The sequence below is a fragment of the Plecotus auritus genome (genome assembly GCF_963455305.1).
Source record: "Plecotus auritus genome assembly, chromosome: 4".
In the NCBI taxonomy this organism is placed as follows: domain Eukaryota; kingdom Metazoa; phylum Chordata; class Mammalia; order Chiroptera; family Vespertilionidae; genus Plecotus; species Plecotus auritus.
In genome coordinates this window covers 168,980,836-168,994,559 of record NC_137775.1, presented here as the reverse complement: position 1 = coordinate 168,994,559, position 13,724 = coordinate 168,980,836, and positions in this window count along the sequence as shown.

Below are 13,724 nucleotides of genomic sequence, written 5' to 3'. Positions count from 1 at the left end.
GTGCATGAATTTTGTGCACCAGGCCTCTAGTGGTCAAAGAATATCATTAGCAAAGATAAGGACATTTGTGCTCTGGAAAGAGCAAATGCTGTAGATAGTGTGTCTGCTGTGCAAGGTTCAAACTAAGGTGCCATTGCTTATTTGACTACAAAAGTAGCTTTATTAACCTTTCTGACATCTCCATTATATTGTGCATGGTGTGAGGGGAAATACAATGTCTTATTCATAGCTGCAAACCTAGAATAATCTGATATATCATAAGAGTCAGTTATCATATATAGAAAAAAAAGAATTAAGCAAGTTCCTATCTCTTGCTAAAAAGCATAGACTTCATTCTGCAAAAAAAATTATAGAAATTGTTTGACAAGTTAATATATTGATCCAAGTCTGAAGTAGGGAGAAAGGAAGAAAAGTTTGAAAACAGTTGTGATATGTTATATATTGATTTCAGAGAAAGAGGAAGCAGGAGAAAGAGATAGAAACATCAACAATGAGAGAGAATCATTGATCACTTGCCTCCTGCTCACCCCTACTGGAGATCTGGACCACAAACTGGGCATGTGCCCTGCCCAGGAATCGAACCATGACCTCCTGGTTCATAGGTCGACGCTCAATCACTGAGCAACACTGGCCAGGTGGTTGGAATATTTTTTAAACAAATGGTTTCAAGGAAATGGGAGAGGGGGTAAACAAAAATGGGCAAACATTACAAAGGTAAATTTTGTGATTTCATGTGAATTTTAAGACAATGAGGGAAGCCACGCAAATGAGAATGATTTCCCAGTACTGCCCAACAGCAAATATTTTTCCTAAGCTTCAATTTTTACTTCCAACTACCTACTCTCTGAAGTCTCCGAAACAATTCAGTCTCAGCATTACAAGACAAATTTATGTTCAGACTCTTTCCATGTTCCTGCCCACGTAAATAGTCAACTTGTTTTGTTGCCCGTTATTGCCTTGTGACCAATGCCACTGTCTCCAGTCTTTCCAACTAGCTCTCTCACTTGATCGCATGTAAAAGAGTGCCGGCTGTAGACAGAATGCAGAGGTTTTCTTCATTAAGTAGGGGAAAAGAGGTTGTAAACAGTTAAGGTTTTGGAGGATAACTGTAATTTAAAAAATGTAAGGAAGTTTGTGAGTGCATATTGTAAAAATAAATATAAAAGGAGCCACTGCAGGAGAGAGTTAGAGCTGCCATCCCAGAGGAACTGACTTGTACGCATCTGCCTCAAACCTTGGGAATATTAAAACTGGGCAAAATAACCTTTGGACTGGGCCTAAAGCAGCCTTGCATACCAAACTGCTTGCAAAGCCAACAGGGAAGGACACATCCTAACTATGGACTGAAAATTAAAGACATTCTTTAGAATTAGCAATACCAGGTTAGCTTAGCTGCACATATAGAAATTCCTTCCTTAGCTTATTAAGAACCACAGACGTCCTTTCTGGTCATGTAATTATTCTCCTTTCCTTTTTCATCAATACCCCTTGCCTTCACTTCCTAATCCAGAACACCATTTGGGTTTCTGCGTGAAATGGTGCTTCCAAATAGCTATTTTCTGGATTTCAGATAAATGCATGTGTCTTTGGCCTTTGACCTTTTATTTTTAGGTTACCAATATCTGTGTTGTAGGGATAAAGAAGGGAGGAATGATAAATGAATATCTATGTAAGAATCATCCAAACATGAAATATTTTAATATATTTTTATTGATTTCAGAAAGGAAGGGAGAGGGAGAGAGAGATAGAAACATCAATGATGAGAGAGAATCATTGAATGGCTGCCTCCTGCACACCCTCCACTGGGGATTGAGCCCACAATTCTGGCATGTGTCCTGACTGGGAATTGAACTGTGACCTCCTAGTTCCATGGTCGGCAAACTGCGGCTCGCAAGCCACATGCGGCTCTTTGGCCCCTTGAGTGTGGCTCTTCCACAAAATACCACGGCCTGGGCAAGTCTATTTTGAAGAAGTTGCGTTAGAAGAAGTTTAAGTTTAAAACATTTGGCTCTGAAAAGAAATTTCAATCGTTGTACTGTTGATATTTGGCTCTGTTGACTAATGAGTTTGCCGACCACTGTCCTAGTTCATAGGTTGATACTCAACCACTGAGTCATACTGGCTAGGGCAGGGGTGGGCAAACTTTTTGACTCGAGGGCCACAATGGGTTCTTAAACTGGACCAGAGGGCCGGAACAAAAGCATGGATGGAGTGTTTGTGTGAACTAATACAAATTCAAAGTAAAGGAGCAGAGGGGAGAGCAAGAGAACCCTCCGTTCTTTCGGCTCCGCGGGCCAGATAGAATAGCCGAATGGGCTGGATCTGGCCCGTGGGCCATAGTTTGCCCACGGCTGGGCTAGGGTGTAATTGAAATTATTTTAAAGTTTAAAAACTATAGTTAGGGAATATATAAGTGTTATTTATATAAGATTGAAGTGGGTAAAGACTCCCTCAGCTTAACAGCAAAAGCACACAGCCTAAAGGAAAATAGGGGTGGATTTGACTACATAAATATTAAACAATTTTTCTGGAGAAACTGTTAAAGTTAAAAGTAAAAGCCTTGAAGAAATAACTACAGCACAGATAGGGAGGGAGCATAAAAAGAAGTTAAATATATAGCTTTGAAACTTTATATATACAAAATCTTTAATACTAGCCTATCTATTACTAGCTATATAACTTTCTACAGAAATGTGTGAATTTCTCCCATTCTTTCTTCAACTCTAAAATGGGGGTTACAATTTTATTTAACGGGGTTACAAAGAAAATTATGTAGGATTATGTATCTAAGAGTAGAATGAGTGGCACATGATATAAATCAATAAATATTGGCTAGGAAGGCAAAGATTTAATATTTGTATTAATATACATAATTTATAGGGTTCTTTCAAAAATTAATATGAGGAAAACAAACACCTCAAGGAAAAATTGGCATCAGACATAAACGAAATCTACTAAATTAGTGCAAATGGTAAATCCATCAGAAAAAAAAAATTCAACCCCACAAAGACCAGTACAAATGTCTTAGAGATTTCTAAATTGAACCTAGTTTATATATTATTAATAGATAATGCCTAGTATCTATTAAGTATTGAGTGAATAAATCTGAAATAAATTTCTCTTACTTTCTTAATTATAGGTAATAAATTTAAGCCTTATTAATGTTTTAGAAGTTAAGAAAAATAGAATAAACCATAAGAATAAATAAGATTAAAAGAGCAATAATTTTAAAGGAAATAAATGCATGAAGCCAATGACAAGACAGGGTTTAAATGTAACTTTTTTAAAAAAAAAGGCACAAATCAAAGCAGTAGAAGACTTATAACTCCCAGTTACCAAAAGCTAAATATTTATAACAGAAACTCAAGATAGTAATTTAGTAAAACAGACCACAAAGAAGGAGAAGGGAGGTGGGTTAAGGCAGAAATAGTTGGTGTCAATCACGCATATAATTAGAATGAGGTATTTTCGTATTCCAAAGTCTTATGTTTTGGAAAGTCCCACGGTTAGGTGGAGAACTTCACCTTCTTTTCCTCCCTCACTCATCTTTTCTCATGATTCATTCTCTTTCCTGCTCATATTGTCATCACAGGTGCTGTGGCTCAATAATTGAGAAAAGGTCAACTGTGCCATTTGCAGATGGTCCAGACAGCCTCTCTCCAGACCCACCTTCCAACTTCCTCCCTTCATTCGTTCAAAAATTGTCAATCTTGGTTTATTGAGAGAAGGAAATTAGATGTCACTTGTGAATCCGCTTTAAACGTACAAAGCAAATGGATAACATTATAAAGATCTGTTTTGAAGGAGTAATTCAAAAAACTTCTGAATACTGAGGTTTGCAAGGCTCTGTTTAATGGCTATCGCTAATGTTTAACCTCATTATTTGTTCCCCAGCAATGGGTTATCATCAGCTCCCTGGTCTGTATCTGGAGAACTTTGATGCCAGTCTCCTATAAAGAGAGTAACAGTTCAAGGACCTGTGAAATCCCAGTTGACAAAAAAGGGTAATGAGACCACAAAACTGCTTATACTCTGACCCTGAAGACTGAGTATAAATTGATTAAGCATCAATGTGTCCCATGTTTCTGTCCAATCGATTAGAAGAAAAAAAACTAATTACCTTGGAATTGGAATAGGGAATGAAAGAAAAGGAAAGGGAAGCCAAATAGAGACCCACATCACAAAGCAAGAAGGTTACAACCCAAGTCTGCACTGCAGATCTGCAGATGCGACGTCATTGAGCCTTGTCAGGAACAGGCGAACAGAGGGAGAGGGCACCTCACTCACAGTGCCTAAGCTGGCCTCCCAACTCCCAGACTGGCTTCCGCTCCCCTGTGGCATGCCACTTCCCGTTAGTCTGTGTTTGTCAGTCTGAGTGTTTTACAAAGTGGTTCATCTCATCCAGTATTTCATGAAACAGGTTTTTGTCATAAGGTTGGATCGCAGTGAGCAGACAGGGTAATGTGAAGCTTCAAGTAACAGAGAATGAACTCATTCTAAATTATTCATAGAAAATATGCCTCTAGACTGAAAACATATCCCATGTGTGATGAACCCTCATCAACACAAACCTGCCCTATTTTTATTTCCCACTTTGGCTTGACACTTTACATACACAAAGTCTCTCTGAGATTACTGTGGTTTGGTTGATTGCCAATGGCTGATATTACATCATTGCAATGAAAACTACATTAGCCATGCCTTTGATGTGCCCTGCATAAAGTGGAGATGGCAGGATATGTCGCTGAATATATGTAGCCTACATCTGGCTGAGACAAGGTACACATTCCTTCTACATTCTGAGTTGTGTTACTTGAAATGTTAATTTCCATGAGCTGAGATTTTTTTTTTTTAAAAACCCACCAAATTAAATTTTCTCAAACACTAAAGTGCAGTTGATAATCGTAATATAAAAGTCTCATTATTTTTCCAAGTTTAATTTGGGCCTATTTATAGCCCATTTAGATAAAGTAAATTAAAGAGGCCATTCTGTGTGTGTGTGTGTGTGTGTGTGTGTGTGTGTGTGTGTGCGCGTGCACGCGCGCGCGCGCGCACTAGACTGTACACTAGCACGTAAATGAGGAATATCTCAGTTAGGTGGTCAATTATTCTTACTGAATATGTATTTGTGTCTATGCATAGATAAATGCATATATACCTTGGTGTCACTTTGCAAAAATGTACCTGAATTGATTCTTAGGTGGGCCAAAAAGACATCTTGCTTTTAATTTCTCTCTGAAGTGACAAATTATCTAGCTCCAGAATGTTGCTTACCATTACTGGTTGTGGCCTTAGGGACAGTTACTTTATTACCTTTCTGAACAGAACTTCAAAGGAATTAATTAATTGATGCTCTTAGCAGCCTCATCCTGACAAAAACATATGATACTCAAATGTTAAACATGGAACCTCAGATGAAACTGTCAGGAAAAAGCTGAATGTGGTTATTAATATGGCTTTTGATAAATATCTGCTCAGCCTCATACTGTGCCTCGTCTGTTCTCATCTTGAAAAGTAGTTAATCTGATTGATGAAGATCCTGGTTCAGATTCTCTCCCATGCTGAGTTTAATAACGGCACCTTTTTCCTTTTTTTCAAAAAAAAAAAAATCTTATTTTCAAGTGGAAATGTTTGTGACTTCTGGTTTGACTGTTTTCAGGAGCATACGTTTTAAGTGGGGTCCCTGGCATATCCAGAGACAGTAGGAGTTCCTTACTGTCACACATCACAGAAGCACCAGGGCTGGTTTTCCCGGGCCCCGCTCTTTACAAAGTGAGGTTTAATGGGGATGCTGTCAAATACTAATGCTAACCCTCCAGGCACAGAGGAGCAAGCCCATCAGGACAAATCAGGCAGCCAGCACAGACAGCCTACACGCCTTGGCTCATTATCATGATCACAGTTTCCCATGAGCCATGACATTTTTCCATCATAATTCAAATCATTCCACTTATGGATTAAGCAGAGTCACAACAATGGCTGACACAACAGAAAAGAGGCCGTGCTTCATGGCGTGCTTGCTCCAGTGTGTGGAGCCACTTGAGTTCCCTTTACCCCACCTTAATTGCCTAGCTTTAGCACACACCACTCCCTGTTTTCCTGAAAAGGAAATTCAATGTTAGAAGATAGTTCAACAATTAATCTGATTGCATGCAAAGATCAGTTTTGAAATAATCTCTTCATTTCATAGTAACTGATCATTATGGCCATTCAAGAAATACACAGAAAACGTTTTCTTTGTTTTGATCAACTGTACTTGGATAACATGAATGCGATTACATTATGAGAAAACTGGACACTAAAATTCCCATTCTTTCGATAAAAAGCCTACAGTCATGCAGGCAACTGTGCTCCTGCATTCATTTTATGATCACAAATCAAGCAACTGGTGTTTGTCATTTTATTTGTAGATGCAGATTTCAACATCCTTCTGCACCACCTGGTGATGTCACTTGGACCTTCCAACTCTGGAAGCTAAGTATTATTCGCTCACGTTCCTTTTCTGTGTCAGTTACTAATGGGTTATTGGATAAGAGGCTTAGTTCACTGTCTTCAATTATTTTCTAAATGTGCTTTTAAATGCCGTGTGCGTGGACATGTGTGTGTGTGTGTGTGTGTGTGTGTGTGTGTGTGTGCGTGCTTTCATAAATTTCATATATATGTATACATACTTGCATGAAGTCTCCAATCAATGTATATCTTAAATTTTACATTAACCAGTATTGGATAAGGTAAACATACTTAACTGAAACTGGTCTCTTTATTCAGTGTGTGACTTAATTAATAAGGATTTTAAACTTGTGCCACATCTCACAAAGTTATTTTGGTAAATTTAGCATATTTTATACATTGGATAACCTAAAATGGTCAATTTCCCCTTTATAAACTTCTTTCTGCCCTGGGAAAATATTCTGGGTCATTTATGGGGAAAAGGCTCTGCTTATCGACCTGCTTCTATGGAAATATAACATAGAACTTCACATTGAAATATCCACTAACATTTATCCAAATAGGTCTGCTAGTCAGGGGAAAACAAAGCCATTACTGTAATTCAAACAGTCACTTGATGAGTTTAATAATCACAAACAGAATATCACTTAGCTTTTGAGAAGCAGTAAGACTGGCAGGAAGATTTCAGGGCAAAGAGACTTATGTCTTGTTTGACTGTTATGTAACCCTGGGAAAGTGCCTTCACCTACTCAGTGCCTATAAAAAGCTAGATGCTTTTTTAGGTTTCCAAGTTCCAGCATTCCATGATTATAAAAATATTTTTAAAAAATTATCTCTTGTACCTTTTTATTTGGTGTGAATTTTTAAATAAAAATTAAGAATCACATTGCCAGAGAGAGGACCCTGATCTGTATCTTAAAGATGAAGAAATACCAGTATCTTGCCAAGACTGAAGAGGCAGCTGCAGAAGCAGCTTTGGAGCAGAGGGAGATGCCTGCAAAGGCCTCAGGGCAGAGTAGGTGGTGCCCAGAGAAAAGTCAGTGAGAGGTTCCCTGTTGGAATGTGTGGTAGGCAGATTTCAAAGATGGCCCTCCATTATCCCCACTTCCTGGCACTCATGCTTCTTTGTAATTCCTTTCTCTTGAGCATGGGTGGGGCTTAAACTATGCCCAGATTCCAAGCTCACAGAATTTGTGGGATAATAAACGTGTGTTGTACTAAGCCTGCAAGTTGTTGCACAGCAATAGAAAACTGACACAAATGTAAAATTCATCAAAACAGGGAGTCTGCTGCACTTAGAACTTGGACACCTGACACACAGAAAATGCTGAACATATTTTTTAATTGACGGTGGAAAGAAGAAAGGAAGGAAAGAAGAAGAAAAATAGGAAGAAAGGAAGACAGAAGGGACTACAAAACATATCAATATTAACATTAGATATTTTTTACTCATCATCTTTCAAATTATTCATTCTTAATTTTAGGGAAAAATATAAATGACTTCATTTCCAACCTTTGGGGATGAATGCCATGTGGACATATGAAATGACTACGTAAAAGATATGCAAGGAAAATGGTGTCCTGGAGACATGGAAATTCAATGAAGATGAGGATGAAGGAAGTTGTCTGTATTAACTTAGAGAAGCTGGCAAATTGTTCTTAATTGAGAGAGAGGTTCTGTCACCAGTTGTGCTACCACCACATTATTTCGTTAATCACTAAACTTCTAACTTTCTTGTATTCTCTCAAACACATCTCCTGACGAGAGCAGGATGAACCTATGAAGAAAAGGCGGAAATTCCAAGGTTAGCTAAGCCTGTCAGCAGGAATCAAATAAGGAACCTAAGGACCACCACCAAGAAACTGGTTTGCTCCAGAAAGATCCAAGATGACGCCTGACACCCCTTCCCAAACAACCTTTTGATGAACTTTTCTTCATTAACACACTATAAATTACGTGCACTTTTTTAACATTAAACTGAGACGAGTGAAGTATGGGTAGGCATGGTCCGTGCATGTTTGAAAACTTTAATGATCCCTTAGAAATCTAAGGAACTTTTCACTCTTCCCTGTACCCACCTACTTCTCCAGACACTTGAATATTTTGCTAATTCTCCAGAAACGGGTAGAAAGAATCATTAGGCATTCGATGATCCTTCTCCATTCCTTGGCCAAGAAATAAGTTTCTGACTTGCTTTGCCAAATACTGTCTGATCCTATTTATATGAATGACACTGGGCAGGATGCCACAATCAGAGGTCTTTGACCCACCAGGGTTGGTGACAGTTCTACAGGATGTAGATGAAAGGCTTAGGGATGAGAGAAGGACATTAATAAGAAAAAAAAAGTATGAGAATAACCAAAGAACTTATATGTATACTAGAGGCCCGGTACATGAAAATTCATGCACTGGAGGGGGTGTCCCTCAGCCCGGCCTGCCCCCTCTCACAGTCTGGGAGCCCTCAGGGGCAGGAGGCGACCCAGCGATCAGGGGAAGGCAGCACCCCCATCACACCTCTGCTGCTGCCACTGCTGGCAGCGCAAGCCTCAGCCTGCCCTGGTTATCTAAGCCTTGGGCGGCCCTAGGTGGCTGAGCAGCCACCATTCGAGGCTTGCCTGCGCCTTGGGCCAGCCCTGGGCAGCTGGGGAGCTGAGGGGACTGGGGGACTCTGGAGGCAGGCATGCGGAGTGGCCGCACCCGCTTGGGGGCGGGCCTGGCCGTGCCACAACTGCCGCCCCAGCGGGGCTGAGAGGACTGGGCGCCGCCATCTTGTGGCTGTCAATTAGCATATTCCCTCCTTTTTGGCTGTTGGAACTTCCATCTTTGTGAGGGTGTGGCAGTCAATTAGCATATTCCCTCTTTATTAGATAGGCTATGCATAATCCGTAGAAACAGATAATAGTGTGGTGAAGGCTTAGGTTGGGGCGGGAACTGGGTGGATGGGAGCAATGAGAAATATCTGCAATAGTCTCAACAATAAAGATAAAAAAGAAAATAAGTATAGCTTTTTGACTGTGAAAACAACAGTAGCTGGACAGGAAAGGTAAAAAAATTGGCAGGGGACAAAAATGACAACTGAGAGGCAGGAAGATTAACTGGCAATGGCACTTCACAGTTCTAACTCCTCTACAGTCATCCTAGTCCTGAGTTTGTCATGAGGAACACTGGTCCAGATATGTATGTAACAATGAATATGCTATTTGCTTTATACCAAAATGAGGGTTTGACTTAGTTTTAGAGATATAGTTAAAGGCTTATCCTCATGGAATATATATATCCGTATCAGGAGAATCTAAGTCACCAACATTGAATGATTTATATTTTAACGGATATTTCTATCATGCCTTCCAAGAAATGAAAAAAACAAAAAACAAAATGCAATTCTTTCAGAAGGAAGTACAATTACTTAAGTGTCTTTAATTAAAGATTAGTTTTTTCTCTATGATGCAACAAATGCCACTGTAGGGACATACATGGATTAGTGAAAAAGAGTCAGAACTTCAAGTCAACTAGACCAACCCCATTGGGTAATTTCTGTTGAAGGCAAATTTCTCTCATATATGAGTTATATCATTAAAAAATCAATATAAGGAAAAGAGTCATTCATTTGAGTGTGAATATACATGTGAATATGTAGTCATAGAGTATATTTAATGCCTGCATTCAAATGAATACACCAAAATCTCTCTCTAATCTACTATAGAAAATATATTTATGTTGCAATTTTATCACTTGTGGGCAAAAAAACAAGAGAGCTTAATCTTTCAGGATTTCCTGGGAGAACCCCTAATCTGAATAAACAAATCACTAGATGTTTTAAACAAACTTTTGTTATTTCAGAATAGTTGTTGATTTATAAAATTTCTTCAAAGGTAGTACAGTTACTAAACATCCCACACCCAGTTACACCTATTATTAATATCTCTCATAGTATGATTCAATTGTTGTGTTAGCGAACCAATACTGATACATTACAATTAACCAGTATTTAGATAGTACACATAGTTGCTCAGTTTTTACCTAATGTTATTTTTCTGTTCCAGGATACCATCTAGGACAAGCCTCTTAACTGTGATGCTGTTTCAGATATTTTTTGTTTTGTTCTATTTTGATGAGCTTGATAGTTTTTGAGAAGTACTGGTCAGGCATTCTGTAGAATGTCAACAAGTCTGTCTGAGATTTTTTTCCCTAATTAGACTGTGGTAATTTGCTTTAAGGATAAAGACTATTCTCATCACATCATATCAAGAATTCATACTATCAATATAACATTTTTTAAATATTTTTTGTTGATTTCTAAAGACAAAGGAAGGAAGCAGAAGAAAGAGAGAGAGAAATGTTGATGTGAGAGCAAAACATGGATCGGCTGCCTTCTGCATACCCCCACCGGGAATCAAACCAGGAACCTGGACATGTGCCCTGACTGAGAATCGAACCAGTAACCTTTTGGTGCACAGGATGACAACCAACCAACAGAGCCACACCAGGCAGGGCTCAATATAGCTTTTCACTGTTGATATTTATCTTGATCACCTAGCTTGAGATAGTGTTTGCTATGTATTTCCACTATAAAGTTACTCATTTTTCCTCCTTTCTGTACTGTACTCTTTGGAAGGAAGTCACAATGCACATTGCACACTAAAGAAATAGAGAGCTATGCTTCTCCTTCTAGAGGGCTAAGTATCTACATAAATTATTTGGAATTTTTCTGTATTAAAGATTAGTCTGTTCTCCCCAATTAATTATTTACTCAATCATTTATCTATGTCAATATGAACTCATAGATATTTATTTTATAATTTGAGTTATTAGTTAATTATACTTTATTTTGTTGCTTAAATTATTTCGGCTTTGGCCACTGGGAGCTTTTTCAATTTATTCCTGCGTCCTTTTACCACACCCTGGTTATGTGGTTTTGATTTGGGGTGAGGGGTGGACACTTCCTTACTTTCTAGTACTACGTGATGCTCCAGGCTCATCTTGGGCCTTTCCTAACCCAGTCCTAGAATCAGCATTTCTCCAAAGAGACTTAACTGCATTTTTGGAGACTGGAATTGGAAACCACAATCTGGGAACGAGGACTCTTGGCAATCTGGGTTTCATTGGAGATCTCCATTCCAAAAACAAACAATGATTTTGTATGTCTCCAATGACACCACCTTAAAATTCATTGGGAATGAGGAGCCATGTGAAAGTGCAGGGAAAATTTAAATCTTATATTTCAATAACATGACAACCCACAAAACCTGTATAAATGTTTCTCCCTATAGCAGAGCACTTAGTAACAGAAATACTGTATCTTCCCCCAAAAGAACATGCTTTTTTAGGAATTGTTTCATTTTAGCATTTGACTGGTCCTCTAATTGAAATGTTTAAATGCTATTTTATACTTTAATTCCAAGTTAGAGGAAGAGAAAGGGGGGCCTGGGAAAGGCAGCGTGAACATTAGTGGCTATCAGAGAAATTAAAAATTGAATTAAAGAACCTCAATAATGTCTTTTTAAAATTAAAATCGGTAAATTTAGTTGCATTATGAAGATTGTAAGTTTTACCAAAAAATAAAAAATAAAAAAAATAATCACATGAAAAGCTTTGTTTTAGAACTTATTATTTCACAGATAAACATACAAGATTTCATTATCTCATCAGATTATCTTAAATTATGGAAACAGAGTGCACATCAGTGGCATCAAATTCCATAGTTTCATCCAAAAAAAAGTATACCTTTCTCTAAAAGCCCAGTCTATAAAACCAAATACTGTTAATTCAAGAATGTAGTATTTAACAAATTATTTAAAACAAAACCAAACAGGATACTTCTTCACTCTCAGCTATCAGAAGAGGTGATCATTCATTCTGGTTTTCATTCATTTTTCACAATAAAAATACAGCTGAAGATATATAGGGAAATGCAAATAGACAGGATAAGTGTCAAATGTTTAAGAATGATTTATAGTATATTTTACTACTTCTAACTAAATAAATTGGTAAGGCAGAGTAAGAATCTAAGAGGTATTACTTTATTTCATGACGTAGGCAGTCTAGAAAGGATAGCCAGCTGTGTGACAGAATGAAAAACTCTAGGGCAGAAGCATACAATGAAAAGATGTATTTAGAAGGGCATGAAGCCCCTTTACTCACATTCCATTGGGCTGGGCAAATCATATATATAGTGTGATGTCAAAAGAGAAGAAAGAAAGAGTCACCTTTAAAAGAAGGATAACACAAGTCCAAACATGACATTGAAAGTGTGGAGATGTATTATCCCAGCATAGATATGGAAAAATTATATTTGAAGATCTGTACCAACTTTAAAAGGCATTTGTGTGTATTATAATTATTTATTTTAAATAATACTTGAAAGAGCATTTCCATAGACAATAAAAAACAGTAGCCTTCATTATAGTTAATTTATCATTTTAGTCAATCTTAATAATAATGCATATTATAAAATGAATTATTTGTAATAATAATTCAGTGATAACCATTAATTGTGAAACTGGCAGAATATAAACAATCTGTGTAGGCCACAGTCTGCATTCATTGAAAATAAACAGAAGTTAGTGCTCTTTGATTATTAAATTTAGCCATTGATTAAAATTCACATTTTAAAAAATATTTTATATAAACAATATACATTTTTCTCCTAGTGCTTACTTAACAGATTCATAAATAATTACCTATACCAGGAACTGAGGTATAAAAAAATTGACTTGATCTACTTTATGTTTCTAAGCAAGATATCCAGAGACAAAGATGCAATAATTTTTATAATTTCATGGCAATTTTCAGGGAAAAGTACCAATTTCACAGTGACATCTAGGGAAATGTGATAATTTCATGCAGATTTAATTCTCTGTTTCTAAACTATCCACAAACACAGCTCACATGAGTGTAAAAACAGACAGCTTCCAATAAAATTTTCAGTATTGTAATTATAAAAATGAATAAACCAGGTAAGTAGAGAATTTCGAAAGTTAGAAGAGTGGATCCTAGAAAATTAAAGGGATGACTATATATTCCCTTGAAGAAAACTCTTCAAAAATGTAAATTTAGATTAAAAAATTTTTCAAATCAAATACAATTCCCCATTGAGAAATTCCTAATTAAATTTTGACACAGCGTTGCCAATTTTCCCATAGGTAACACAAATTGTCATCTGACAACTCAGCTTGCAAAATCTAGTAAATGTTGATTATTGATGTAATGCAAAAATATATTTAGTTAATTTTAAAATATGTCTTTAAAAAAACATTACACCATGATATAACAA